At 42.1% G+C, this 15,606-nt stretch overlaps 1 pseudogene; it reads right to left on the reverse strand.

The window, feature by feature from the left end:
- Nucleotides 1–14,577, reverse strand: part of LOC146799571 (metalloproteinase inhibitor 1-like) — a 162,385-nt pseudogene extending 147,808 nt beyond the window's left edge.
- Between the last annotated feature and the right edge of the window lie 1,029 nt (nt 14,578–15,606).

The following is a 15,606-nucleotide window of genomic DNA, read 5'->3' on the forward strand; positions in this document are numbered from 1 at the left end:
TATTTCTCTTTATATCACAGGCAGACTAGAAAAACAGTATCGATATAATCTACATCTGATGCTCCATTAAATATGTCCGAATGAATAACACAGAATATGACAACCTACTAAACAACCCTCAGCTGCATTTCTCTAGTAATATCTTTCACAGCAACATCATACAGGTCAACGTATATAATCAGAAGAAAAAGTGTACAGCCCCAGCCACAGGTATCCACCCTAAGACCCAATCATCACATGTTATCATGTGCAATAAGGGTCCACTTTCAACACATCTTGAGAATGTCCAAGTGCAGTGTCTACTCTCCATTACTAGGAATGAAACAATGACTTAACTACGAGTTTTACTTGGACCAATCAGTTTCCTCTTACTCTTCCAGCTGAACAAAAATATGGATTGTTTCCTTTTTCCATTCCTCTTCGCCTGGGGGGTTCCAAGATCTTCAGTGTTGTAAAATGCAATAGGTGGTAACAGAGAGCGGTAGCCACCAACTATGTCTGTGGATCTTAAGCCAGCAACGCCTGGAAAGTCACGCAACATCACCACGGAGGCAGCGAAAAGGGGGATGCGCAGTTCTCATTTCAGCTTGCATTGATGCCCTGTAGATTGCTGAATGAGCAGAATGTCCCAACGTCCCTCCCACAACGCCCACAATTTGTATTCAGGATGTCAGGACAGTAAGGATGCAAGTTAAACCAATATACTGCCTGTGATGTCCAATGCCATCAGTACAATATTTTTAAAAACTGAGTTTAAGCCTTGCATAACCTTTCCCTTTGGTGTCCTAAGACTGTTCCCCAATACTTTTCCATGTAATCCAGGCCCAATGTTACACTCAATACCTTGTAAAGTTGTTCCACCGTAGCGACTTAGAATCTAGGATCTATTATAGCACCATATAAAACGAAGGCCGCATGTAAGAGCAGGGGAGAGGAGGGGTGCTGGCGATTCCTGCATTTACTGCCCCGTGGCAAAAGCATGTAAGAGCGGGGGCAGGGCCGCCACCCCAAAAACTTGTGCCCCTCTTGCTTCGCCACTGCCCCGCATTTTCTAAGATAGGTATAAAATACAGATGTATGAGGATTATATGGTGAGAGGGCCCTTGACTAGTCTCAGGCATTGAGTTAATAGTAGTTATTTCCATTTCTGGTTGGCCAATAAACAGAAATTCCGTATGTGCTACACCAAATGCTTTGAACCTACCGTTAGAGATCAAGTTTTGTTGTAGCACACTCCTGCTCCCACCTAACTGTGGTCTGATCTCCATCATGATATATTCCATTGTTGTATTCTGTCTAATTGTCTGCACTAACGGCTATATTACCAGAAGGCAAAAAGTGGAGATGGGCGCATCCCTGCCTAGAACCTTGTAGTATTGGGACGTTTTCTGACTGAAACCGTCCACAATTGATCCTAAGAGGCGGTGACTGATAAAGACATTGTACTCTTTGAACAAACATTGGACTAATTGAAAATGTGGACAGCCCCCCGAACGAATAACTCCATTCAACGCAGTCAAAAGCTTTTTCTGATCTGCATCATGATGCACTTTTCCCAGAAGAGTAGAGTTTTCTCATGTGGTCTCAAGATGTTCACCTCGGGTTGAATTGCACTTGAACTAGTTGTATTAGATGGGCCTTAATTTTCTTCAACCTTTGACTAGGAGCTTTGCAAGAATCTTCAAGTCCGTGTTGAAAGAAGAACTCCTTCTACCACTTGAATATTGTAAGGAATTTTTTAACACAGCTTTTTACATTAAAGTGGTCCATGTTTCATTGATTTTATAAAATCCCATAGGGAATCCATCTCCCCCAGTGATTTTGCCGTTGCCATTTCTTCTATAGCTGCTTGCATCTCTTCTAGATCTATCTCTTCCTTCAAACCTTCTTGCTAATCTACTGATAATTTTGATAGTTTGACAAGGCAAAGAAGCTCGCTTCTAAATGATCAGTGTTCGGATGCTGGGAGTGGAAGAACTGTTAAAAGTATGTCTCTGATTTCCGGTCAGTATCCAATGGATCGGTAAAGAGTGTATTATCCTCAACCCTAATCACCAAGATGGCCAGGTTAGCTTCCAGCTGTTGCAACAGTCAACTGGCTTTTTCACAGCCTTCATATTATTTGCAGTTGAAGCAGGACAATACATATTCAGCTTGTGTTGTAAAAAGAGCGTTGAGATCATATTCAGCGACCGTGTGCTGCCTGAAATTGTCCGTTGTTGCAGAAGGGTTATATCTAGGCTTTCCTGTTTTCAGTTTCTATTTTTGGTAAATTCTGGTGGGGTTTTTTCAGTTTTTTCAATACCTTAAAAACAGTGGTTATCAGTGGTTACACATTTCCATGCCATTAAAAACAACAGAAACAGTGTTTTTCCGGTGTTTATGGAATTTTAATTTAATTTTAATTATTGCTTGCTTTCTGCACTGATGAGGTATATGAGGTCCAAATACATTTTTACTGCACCAGAATGGACTACAAAGTCAATAGCATTCTTCATTAACTCTGAAGATTGTAAAGATGCTTTCAGCATACCGTCTAGCAAGTGACAAGGATCTCTTACAGGGAAGCACTTCAGCTCAGGTATCAATTTTGACAGACCATCATCCACCTTTTTCACATACATAGCTGAATTACTGCAAATACAAACAATATCTCTCCAATCTTTATTGAACTTGGTAGGAACTTTTTACAGCAGCATTCCATGCGTTCCATTTTTACCAAACGTCTGGTGTCATATTTTCACCACTATCTCAGATGCTTGGTGACAACATTCTTTTCACATATACCTGTCACTACATCTTGCATTGAATGTTTAAAGCTTGGGGTGTTTGGCAATTCACATGTGAGTAGTCTCCAGCTGTTTCTCTGTCACTGCTTTGGTGTAGTGCTGAATCTCGCATCAGATCACCCCCAAGTGCCATTTTACATGCTGCCAATAGTACCGGTGCTGATGATACCGAACCCTTGTTGGTAGTTAGTCAGGAGCTGACGCAATATCTACTTTACCCTAGGCAGCTTAATTCTGGCTGTCAGTGTTCTACACATTTTAGACTGGGGTGCAACCAAGTTCATATCCAGATGCAGAAGTACAGAATGTCACAAGACGTCATTCTCTGCAACATTCCCTGGGCTAACAGAAACATATACTGTGCTAGTTGCATACACATAAGATAATAATGTATAGACCCTAACTCAGGGATGAAAAGGCAGGCAAATGTCTACCAGAGATTGGTCAGTTATTTCATCTCTATCCTTCCCATGACCAAAATCAGGCCTGCCTTATCTCTCTAGCATACGCTCAACGATGAGATTCCAGTCTTAACCCATGGCTTGGTTAATTCCACCCAATTTCCAACAATATCTGCCTTCATTTATTAAGAAAGGCAGATCTTTTGCTCTTAAATGCATTTGTGAACTCAACAATCAAGATTGTCTGGTGGATGTTAAGCTTAGCGAACATATACCTCCCTCCTTAATTCTCCAAATTTTAAGTAACTGTGTGGTGAGGGTTTATGAAGAAGCATGGCCGCCCTCCCCCTTTCCGTAAAGAAGTGTCTTCTGTGTTACAGGCAGAAGTGACCCAGCCGATCCAATACCTTTTTAACTTGTCAGCTTCTGAAAAGAAAAGATGAACTTTCTGTATAAGGCCCAGATCTAGATGTTTGTGGCTGGATATGTCAGAAAGCACAATCTGATATTGCCAATCTTTTGACGTTAACTCAGAAATAATTAAATTCTTGGTTGTCATAGTGGAAGCCCATGATAAACTAGTCTGAGGATAATGTGGGACACACCCTCTAGTCACTCATTCTCTGTAGGATAGGTGTCTCAAAGTAGACCAGAAGATCAGTTGGGGCAGGATTATGATGTACACGTACAATCTGAAAGTGCGTGCTCGCTAATGTTGTACTCTGAAACAGTTCACTGGTCTAGTATATCATCCTTTGCTGCTATCCAAAAACTGACACACTTTGCATTTACTTTAAACCTGCTTTAACCCTGTGGGCTATCCACTCTAGCTTTCTCCTCCCTGCCAAGAGGTACACCCATCAAAAACCAGGTATAATTGCAGTAAGTAGCATTCTCAGGTCAAAACCAACCATTAAACAAGGGACAATGTAAGGAAGGGGAGATAAGGAAACCAGGAGTATGGAAAGTTCCTCTGGATAAAACAGACCGTCATGTTTTTTTTTCGATAATAAGTTAAGTAGACATCTAGAAAGAATCTTGGTGATTTAGCTAAAGCAACAACAGTTAGAGATGCCATGGGTGAGATTTGCTGACGCAAGGACTGTACGATTAACTTTGCTTCGTCACAATGGTCAGACAGATTGTCACTTTTTGCTAAGGTCAGAATTAAACAAATTTATAGTATTCACAGGTGACACATTGAGGTAGACCTAATGATGAATGACAATATTATGATTCTATGCTTCTTTCCCAGAGTACATCACACTAGAGATTATCTGGAGCTTGATCTTCCCAAAGTGGTATCTTCCAGAGAGACGTAAGAAGACGCCGTATAGAACATCACCTACATTAATGAAAGTGAATTTAATTGTGTTTGCTTCCGACCTGAATGATGGAAGAAAGTGAGGTGTACAAAGCATTTACCAATTCCTTTCAAGGTGTTTAAGGTGTGTATAGGTTATGTTTTTCTGTAGAACAGAATATACCAGATTCCAGACTTGTCAGGGGATTTCTTTCTATAGTCAGAGCATTGCCATGATGCGTCATGGAACATGCTGGTCTCATGCAATGCTCTACTCCAATTCTTCTGAACATTCTGATTTTTAAAACAAGACGAAGATAGAGAGGTGCACAGTGTGTGTGTGTGCGTGCCAGGAACGAGGCCTCACGTCTCAGGGGGTCACGCAATGCCACACATCTCAGTAAAGCTGAGGAGAATTACATGAGCCATTGAGCCATGGAACTCACCAGAACGGAGGTGGTGGTGGTCATCTTGAACAGTTAGGTTGTGACTAGGTGGAGTGTAAATACCATAGGGAATTCCGCACCTCATCCTTCAGAATGGGCCAGTGGTCTCACACCCATTCCCCTCCCCCCAACACTTTGAGGCACAAGCATACATAGACCACATGCTCATGGCAGGTGTTTAACTTATGCATTAAATCCCATCGAACTGGGAAATCCATGTGGTTTTATGACCAGTAAATCTGGTCCAAATGGTAATTCCCCATTCCATGGCGCTTAACTTGTACGTGCATGGTAGAGATACAGATTTACGGCACGATTAACAGTAGATTTGCATGTAGATCTGCTAGTACCGTGCAACTTGGAATCATGACCTTGGAGTATAGTTTTCTCGTGGATCACAGTGTCCATTCTAGGCACTCATGATACATAGATGCTGCAGCCAGGAAGGACCATTTAGAATGTGAAATCCATGTAACCAGTTATTCAGGGATGTTGACAAAAGACGTCTTACAATCAGAGACGTATTTTCCCGTGACAATCATTATGGATTTAGACTTGAATTTTTTTCTCTTTCAAGTATACGACCATCTGTATTATGAACTCATATTTTGCACTTTTCTAGTTTGCACAAGGAAGCATAGTCAGCTTTATTTGATTATCTTAAAAGAAATCATAAAAGCAAAACGTACAGATTGAATACACATTTCATAATCATTAAAGGGTAGACATAAAAAGGAAAAGGTGGACATCATTACTACGCAGTCATGTGTTACCGTAACCGTATCACAGACCATAAAAAACTAGAAATCTTGCAACAAATCACTAAAGAGTTCAATTATTGCAGGAACAGTAATGGTGGCCGACATGGTTTAAAATTAAAGTCACGCAAGAAAGGGAAAATGAACTGTTTATGGGGCGCAGCATAAAAAGGACAAAAGGCCATAAAGTGCAGAGTGTGCATTGCCTAGAATGACCATCACAAGGGCAGCTGGTCAGAACCTCTGACCATTCGTTAACAACAGGAAAAGTGACTAAGCATGGAAAATATCTAATTTAAAACCTGTTAAAACAAACCTATGCTGACCATTCTGTACAGCAGTGAGATACGGCTGAACGCCGTCTGTCACTAATGTCAATTTTTTTTTAATAACACTGGATTTAGCCATTACCCCGGTTTGGTCTTTGAGGAAGGACACACATTGATTTTTTAAGTCACTTCTACTCAGGTTGTGTAGATCATCGGGTGAATCAAAGTATTCAGCATGACCCAAATTCATACAAAAATGTTAACCAGAATTGAACTAAGAAAATTCTCCGGAACTAGTCAACTTCAGACCATCCTTAAAAATTAAACGATTTAAAATAGTTAAATTTCTGGTCCAAACTTTATGCCATAGTAAATTTGCCTGAATACTAATCAAATCGGATAAGAACAGAGCCCCTAGTTCTGCCTGACAAACAAAGGTGGAACAACAAGATGGGACAGCCAAATGATTCCTAAGAATGCATTATAAAGCGTCTGGAGCTGAGAGATGTTATTAAAGCCCTATATTCCTGCGCGTGCAGGAACACAGGTATGCATTTTGAATTGTAGATGATTAGCTTTTCTCTAATTGGCTTATTGCCTAGCTTGATAGCAAAATTGAGAAATGCAGACATAGATTTGTTAAAATACTGCTTTTTAATGTTGACGGCTGCGGTCTATGAACCGCGGTCATCAAATAAAATGCCCAGATACCAAAAGGTCAAGGTAAAACTTCATTTAACATTGCTTATCGTGAAATCATGGCACTTCCGAATTTGCCTCAGACACTATATTACAAAAGTTTTCCCTATGTTAACAGTCAACCCAAGATCAGACATGAAGCCGACAAAGCCATTAAGTCTGCAGCCCCAGAGGGATGCAGGACATAAGCGCAGCATTGTCGGCATAGAGCAAACAAAGTATGGGTCTGTGACCAATTTTGAGAGGATCCCTACAGTCATCCATCAAAGTTACTAACTCTATTGCACTTGTTTATTCCAAAAGGAGTCATCCATTAATATTCAGAATTGAATATTCATTTGCATTGTTTCTACAAGAGAAGCAAGTGTAATCATATCTGATTTATATTTTATATTGTGAGTAGAACAAGACTAGATATTTCGTAGAATAAGCATAACCTTGTTGAAGTGTGCAGGCGAACCACATGGTGTCAGCAACTGCTTGTCGTACTATAGTTATCGACCAGACTGCTGAATGTAATTACATCTACAAAAAGATATTGCTTAGTAATAAAGAGATAGGGGTTTCAGCAAAAACATAACTCAGGGTGTTGTTTACAGTTACAAAATCAACTTTAATTATGTAGCACATATTGTCAAATCACCTTTATCTATAATGCAGCTAAGGAAAAATATTGAATTTCACTCCATAATAGAGCATGGGAAATACAGATAGTGTCAGATATGATATCAGAAGTAAGTTGCCAATCTTAGTACCACAGCCATACTACAAGTCTTCTCATCATCTGTGTATCTACGATCCTGCAGTGAAGATCAGGCTCAGCCGTTCAAATGGGCAGGGCGATAATATGCAGTGTTTGTGTATCGCTCTCTTGTTCCATTCCTTTTCCCCAGATCTACATCTAAGCTACATGTTGTAAGGGTAAGGTTGCCTGTAGGTTCAGAGAACTGTGGAAATTCACATTGCTTCTGTTGCACCTGGACTGCAAAGTTAGTGCAGCTTGGCATGCACACACAAAAACTGTGTGTGCTTAGATTACAGAGAAATACCCATTATTGTTTGTTTTATCCATTTCAAGCAATAACCAGACAATGTTGATTTTAATACTGTCTCATGACTTTTCGGTCAATACACAAAGCTCTAAGAAGAGGCCAATTTCACAAGTTCAGACTACCGTTGCTAAACGGGGGATATGTTCCCTAAACCCACTATAAAATGTCCTTCCTAAGCAAAAGCCATAAAGCATAGGTATTTGGTGTGTCCTGGGCCCCATTAAAATCATAAGATAGGATGTATTGATCTTTTTGCGATACTTTAGTTCAGCTTTAGGCCCACGTCTTTCTAAATCTGGTCTTAGTAAACAAGTGCTGCCATTTGTAAACACCAAGGACACTGCTTTGAGGCCTCTCCATCACAGAGGATGTGCAGATACCTAGACGTTTATCTTGTATGCAGACATCCAGTGCCAATAATGCAGATTTTTAACTTGAACACTTAAAATGTTGATGCTCTATTGGTTAATTATGGTAAACAGCACTGTTTCCACAGTGTTTCAGACAATGTCAAATCAATACAATTCAATATCCCTTCTCAATTGAGCATGAAGTCTTAGAGCTTAGAAGATTTGTCACATAATGCAAGTTCAGTCACTCTAATGAGGCGCTTGACACCAGGCCCCAGTAGTTAACATATCTCTTGAATGTACCGTTATCAGAACTTCCAGAGCGGTCTCCCATGTCATGTGTCACTACTTTAGGGCAGTGGTGCCATTGCTTGTGGTGTCATTGTTCCTTCTGTACTCAGTGGATAGCCCTTTCAAGTTCTATGAAGCAGCTGGTCACCTCACCTAAGACTTGGACCCCTTGTCTACCAAGACTGTCTACCTCAGCAGTTCCTTAATAGTACAGAACGTGTGTGTGTGTGTCTGTCTGTCTGTCAGTCTGTCTGTCTGTGTCTGTGTCCCACAGACATTTCTGAGCCAGCTGGGTCTTCTGATGATAGTGGACGGAGAAAAAGACATTTGGTTCTCTTGACACTACAGACAGCACATTCTGATATTGGGTATTTAAAGGCCCCACCTTACAGTACTATTGAAGAGCTTTCTAGATCTGGGCGGTTACCCAAATTAAACTCTTATGTGCCCTCCTCACGCCGATCTATGCACAGTGAAAATTGATCAAACATGATCTATTGCTACTCTTGTGAGAAAAACAATTCTCATGCTGCAGTTTTGGAGAGGAAGACTCTGTGACGTCCTCCATAAACAAAACCTTCAAAGCCAATAGATGACCAAGAAGCGACTTTTGGAAATACATAGGCCTGTTTGACTGCCTCAACGTTACCCGAGATCTGATATAAAATGTTGATGCAGAATTGTAGGATCATCTCATGACATTCTTCAGGTATACAAGTCTATCCTTTTGTTAGTATAAGATCAGACTAGTGTGTGTGCTTGAGTTTCTGTTTTAACTAGGGTTGGGTGAAACCACATACTTTTTTTTCCATGAAATTATGCTTTTGGAGTGAAATTGCAATTGATGTTATCTCGCTTTGTTTTTTACCGAACGCACATCTCGTGTTAAAATGTTTTGTGAGATACTACTAGGAAAATGGTTTGAGTAGAAAATGTGCCTCAGTGAGCCATGTTTTACTTGTAGCAGTCTCCTCTGGTATTTTGTGATGCTGTTTAACACGCGATGCACACTCAGATAAAAACAAACATGTGAAATAGCATAATCTGAAATTTTGAGAAATTTCAGACATTTTGCAGGCATAATAAAAACTTACTGTACACACAAATAGAGGCCTGTGGAGGTTTAACGGCCAACAGTGGGCGACCCCCCGCTAATTAAATATGGCAACACAGAAAAGCACTCCTGGGTCTAAAGTGGAAAGGGGGGAAGTGCGGGGCAATCCCTTTTAAAGGACGGTTTCCCTCACCCACCCGTAGGTGTCATGCTTTATTATTGGGAACCTCCTCGCACTGCGAACCTAGTTGCAGTGCGGGCTACCACCCCCTCTCTGAGAGGGAGCAGATCAGGGAAGTTTTGTCGATGTGGTCGAGAGCTATTCTAAAAACCTTCAGATGAGCCGGGCGTGGAGGGAGTGTGAAAGGAAGGTGAAAGTGAAGTAAAACTAACTACCTGGCATGTTAGGAGAAGCTTTAATGGGACATTCAGGGGCCAGGATAAAACCAGGTGTAGGCTATGGCAGGAGGATTCAACCTGTCATGGTCTCTAACTGGTCGACATGTTTTAACCGTGATTCCCTCTGTGGAGGTGACATGGTTTTCTTCAGGACCAAATGAAAGTGCAAAAATAAGGTGAGTTAACCACAAATACAAAATCGGTTGGTGGTTATGAAAGGATACAACCACCTAGTAGGTTTTTGAACCAATCAAGAGTTCTGCTGGTCAGCGTCGTTCCTGAAAAGAGACAACTGTTACAAAGACAAAGTTTAACACATTCCACATGCACTCCTTAAATTACGTGCCACATACATACATTATCAGTGCAAATGTGGTTTATGCAAATTCTATGGATAATCAATTGAGATGCTAAGTGGCATACGGGTGAGCTAGTGGCACTTTACCCTTGGTGCACACACTCGAGGTGGCATCCAAACCCTATAGTAGAAGGGGGGACAGAAAGGTTCACTGCAGCATGCCCCGTCCCGCACCCTATGATGAAGCATGCCACCATGGGACATCTTGGTGGGTGAGGGTTATTTTAAGAAAAACCTTCTGTTTTGCTTAAGTATAAAGAATAATGAAAAGATAGCCCATCCACTACAGCAGAGGGACTCTTCTTGGTTGTTAGATTGAATAAAGGAGGCTGAGTCCTCCGTATCCTGACCTCTTTCGCGCCCTTTCTTTTGATTTACTTTGCAGTGTTCTTCTAGTCAGACTCTTTAATGTGTTTGTTCATATAATAACTTTTGATGACCTTGGTAATGTGGAAATACTGCAAAGTACCTGGTGGGCTTAGAGATCGGTTTTATTGATGGGGCATTGTCGGATCACTTAAAAGTAGAACAGTGCAGAGACCACATAGTGTGATGTAGAAAAATGTTATGCCATGTGTAAAAAATACATTATTATTCTGGAAGTGTGCATTGACGTTTAACCCCATTTGAAACTATGGCCCTGTTTAATTATTGGATATAAGTTGCAATGCATTGACAGGAACCGCCATCAGGTCAGTTCCTGTCTATGCATTTCACTGTTCGCTCTGGTGTAAAGCTCCGTCAACATGAGGCGTGTCAACAACGGGACTATTTTTCATATTTAATGGATCCTGGGAATTTTTGGGAAGCAGTATCTACCATCGGATGTGCGTTATTCGATTTGCCATGACAAGTGCTAATAAACCTTGCCTGTTTCAATATCCTCTCTGGTATTTTGGAATAATGGAGGGTGTGCCTTTCACTGGCTAAGGGGTGTGCTCCTCAGCCACATTGCTGTCAACTGGAATATTTGATATAAATGCATAAATGTGATGGTGTAAAGCCATACGAGACCGCTAGTTCTTTCCCAGGTAGTTACTGCTTTTGACTACAGTAGGACTCGCATTTAGTTTTTTATATATATATATATTTCTTCAAAACTTTCAGCTAATTGATATCTTTAAAGCCCTCCTGTTCCAGTTCATCCATGGACTCGGTTTCTCCAGTATTGTTTCTCTTGCTGTGTGCGCTTCAGGCCTCTTTTACTTTCCAGCTCCAGGTGCTTTGCCTCTTACTCCTTCTTAATTCTCAAAAGGCCAAATCTAAGTTGACATCGCTGTTATTGTTGCTGCATTTGTTATGATTTCCTGTTACGCGTCTGAAACCCCACAAGAATGTAGCTTGAGAAAAAGGGCCGACAGATTCTCAGAAGTGAGAAGGCAGCTCACAGGGCCCAAAATGTATAAAAGTTCTAGAAGTTGTCAATGTAAGCAGCCAGTGGGTATGGAGGCCGCTAAATATACCAAATGTGTTAATTAAAATGTTCCTTATTTTGACTCACACTTTATCTTTCATTTATGGTATGAGTTTCTCTTCCTTTCTTCATTGTTACATCTGAGTTGACTCTGCTTAAAAGTATTCGACTTTTGTAAAAAAAAAAAAAAAAAGGTTCTTGTTGCAGTTTGTGGACTTTTTATGTTTTGCAGATTTGACTACTCTTCAATATCATTCTGAAACAGGCTGACGTCACTGCAGGAACTCTTAGGGATAATAGCCCCGTTTCCTTCCACGCGTGCCCAGAAGCGACAGGCATGAGAATCGGATGCAGCGTGTCTGTCTGTCATGAGCAGTCCCAGCCAGGACGGACAGGCAGCTGTGGTCTGTGATTCTCTCCTCCGCACTCTGCCTGACCTTGACCCGGGCTGATGGGACCACCCTCCTAGGGTGAGGAGGTCTCCCTGCTAATTCTGCCAGGATCCTTTCTGAGCCAAGGGCTCCAGTGTTGAGGGATTTGCTCTGCATTCGTGATATGACCCTGCTGTTCACAAGAGGCCAACTTGTGGCTCACCAGGTCACCCATGTGCCCAGCACAAAAAAGACACTTTGTTTCCCACTTTGCCATAGAAGCGCTGTGTGCTGTTGCTTTGACCTGCCATAGTCAGGGACGTAGCTACCGTTGGTGCAGCAGGTGCAGTGCACCGGTGCCAGAGTCCAGAGGGGTCCATTGAACCATGAGATTTGCTGTATTTCACCAGCCCAACGGAGGACCGAGTAGACATTTTCCTTGCTTGTTTTAGGGTCCATGGCGGCCTTGCTACATTACTGGCCATAGTGAGATTAGTATAGGTGGATTGTGTGACATAGTAATATGTATATTTTTCCACAGGGCCTGTACTTTTCTGCCACAACCTTAGTGTATGTGATGTAAACATGCACTGCTGTCACATCTATGGCAGCGAAGAATGGCTTTGCCAACTAACCTCAATGGCAAAACATAAGGGTTGGTTCTAGTGCAGGGTGAGGCTAGGCGGCGGCCTAGGATGCTACCAGATAAACCCTTAAACTCATTCAATATTGCCAGAGAGGAGACAGTAACAATTTTCTTCACCAAGTTCAGTAGCAGGGACGGCTCCTCCGAAATGGTGGAGGAGAGCTGCCCCACTCGTCAGAGTCAGAAAAATAAAATGATAATAAAACATAATTATTTTGTTCTCCGACTGGCTTTGGCATGCTTGTAGGGTGGGCGGGGCCAGGAGGAGTGGTGAACACTTAGAAGTGTGCTTGCAAGTTTGGCCAGCCGACCGTCTTAGGCCTGCCAAACAGACATGCACATTTCTATTTATTCAATATATCTGTGATCAAAGCCGGGTTGGAGAAAAGCCACAGGCTCCAATGGAACTGTCTGTGTGGCAGACCAGGTGGCTCCGACCAATCCTGGTGCTTCTCTCATAGCATGAGAGTAGCGTCTGGATTGGGTATGGAGCCTGCTTTCCCAGAGACTGCTGGCAGACCACAGAGGCGGGCGTCTGAGGCAGTGGCAGCGAAAGGAACTGTAAGGTTAAACAAAAATAAAAAACTCCCCATCCCTTGCCCCCTGTATCCGTCTCTCCCCCGCGTCCCCACTTTAGTTTTATGGCAGCTGCCACTGTTCAGTAGAAAAGTTTTGATTGGCCTTGCAGAAAAGGCCCTGCTCCTGATCCCTCGGGTCTGAGCAAGGCCTGTGTCGGGAATATACTTTCCATGCAGTAGAAGAGAACATTCCATTGCTTTCATGGGCCATACCCAAGGCCAGCTCAAGTGCAGGGCAGTGAACATGGTAACAGTATCAGCCGAAGACTATATAGAAGACGGCGGTGCATGCGAGGCAGGCAGTCGCATGGGGAGGGAGGGATGGAGGACATGTAGGCGGGTACAAGGGCAGGAGAGAAAATGTACACTTTGTAAAACGTCTGGGATCCACCTCCCTCCGCTCTTTCGGAGCTACGATGTTGTCCAGTAAAAGGAACAAGCCAATGGGATGGTGTGGCGATATGTGGAAAGGAGATACAGGGGAAGCATAGACACGGTAAGAAGTAGTGCTGTGCCTCGGCTTCCCTGTGGGAGTGCGCTTATCTTCTAAGCTGCTCCGGTATGGGGCATTTAAAGTGAAAGAGTTCAGACTAGGCTTTGATCGCAAAGCCTGTACGTGTCAGATACAGCAATACATGCAACTGGAATACGGATATCTCTAACAGCCTACAGTAGTGGTTCTTAACCTATGATGGGTCTGGGACCATGATTGAGGGGTCTGCTGACACATACGACCGATAACCATTACTTTCTGTCAATAATCTTGAGCATTTTGAACCAAATATCAAATATAGAAATGGTTCCGTCTAATAGGATAATAGTTTTGTCAAGTAACATTAATTTATATTTATATATATATCTTTTTTTTTTATTACTTGTATCGTCTCTGCACTCTGATGAATAGCAGATTTCGCAGTCACAACTGTAGGCACCTTCCATCCCCTTTTTCTTGGCCTCAGACAACTGACTCCAGGCCACAATGTAGTTACAGGATTTCAGGTCCACACGACCATTCTGCATTACACCTGTTATCAAGTAGTCTTTATTGTAATCATCCGGACGGAAGTAATATGCGCAGCCGAATCGTGTTTTGGTGTAGATAAATTTCAGGTGCTGGATCTCAGAGCCACCTTTGAACACCTTAAGTGTCTCAATTTCATACCGAATCAACCTGTAGTTGCTGCCATATTCTTCAACTATATCTGTGAAGGTAGCACCAAGAACTTTGTCTCGAATAAAAAAACCTGAGTAGCAGAAGGCCGCCTGTGGGGTGGTGCTGCCCACAGCTGCAGCAGTCTGTGCTTGGATAAGCTGAAATGGACATCAGAGCCATTACAAGCCACAACCGGATCTTGGCCTCCATGGTGATGGGAATTGTCAGAACCTTCTTGATGTCTGTTGACCGTTACGACGCTCCTGCGGCTTCCCAGGGGTCCAAGGAGACACAGAGCAAGTAACATTAATTACCTAATTAACTTAGTTAAGTCTTCTTTATTGCCCCCCGCCATGCATCTGATACGTATTAATAAAACCAATAATGATATGTGAACAAAAAATAATCGTAAGCATTTTTAAAACGTTGCTAGTCAGAAGCGGATTGCTACCTTGGGACAAATCTTGGGTGAATGTGCACCTGACCTGACCCAGCAATCGTCTACTGCCTAAAAACAATGTCGAAATAATTATGACTTTTTAGAAAATCATAATCCTCAACAAACTTGAGTGCCAGTGTTCGAAAGACATCTAATATAGGTATGTACTCACAGGTACACTGGCCAAAAACCATTCCAGACCCCAGGTTCTCCCATCCACTCCATTAAAGGGCCAGCACTTAGACTCCAAGCATCTACATTGGTAAGTGGGCATGCCTGCACTTTTCAGCAGACTTGAAATACTTTTGCAGGCAGAGCACCACTTCCCAGTGGGCAGCACTGTTTCTGAAATAATTAACTCTTGGCCTTCTAACTTTTATACAGTCACTGCCATTGTCACCTTTTGACACAAAGACGCTTCATGGTCTCCAGCTTCATCCATATTAAGCTTGATTGGTGCCCTGTGTCTGTCAGAGGCCAATGTCAGTTCAGGTACTACTTCTGTCCCACCACTTCTGCTGATTGTTCGGATTTGAAATTGTTCCCTATTGATTTGTGAAAATGTCCTGGTCTGTAGTTGCTCTCATATTTAAACATACGGTAGCAGAAGAATGTAGATTTCATATAAAGTATACTTTTTTGTGTATTATTGTTGAGGTAAAAATTGTAGAAGTGGTTTGGGGGTCACTGGCTTCTCAGTGGGGTTTGAAGAAGTCAAAAGATTATGAATCACTGCCCTACAGATTAATTTTAATATGATATATCTTGGTCCTTCATGGGCCATCAATTTGGGCCTCTAACCTTTGGCAGATGCAATCAATCATTTCCCCCACAAC

The sequence above is a fragment of the Triturus cristatus genome, chromosome 9 (assembly GCF_964204655.1).
Source record: "Triturus cristatus chromosome 9, aTriCri1.1, whole genome shotgun sequence".
NCBI classification, from domain to species: Eukaryota; Metazoa; Chordata; class Amphibia; order Caudata; family Salamandridae; genus Triturus; species Triturus cristatus.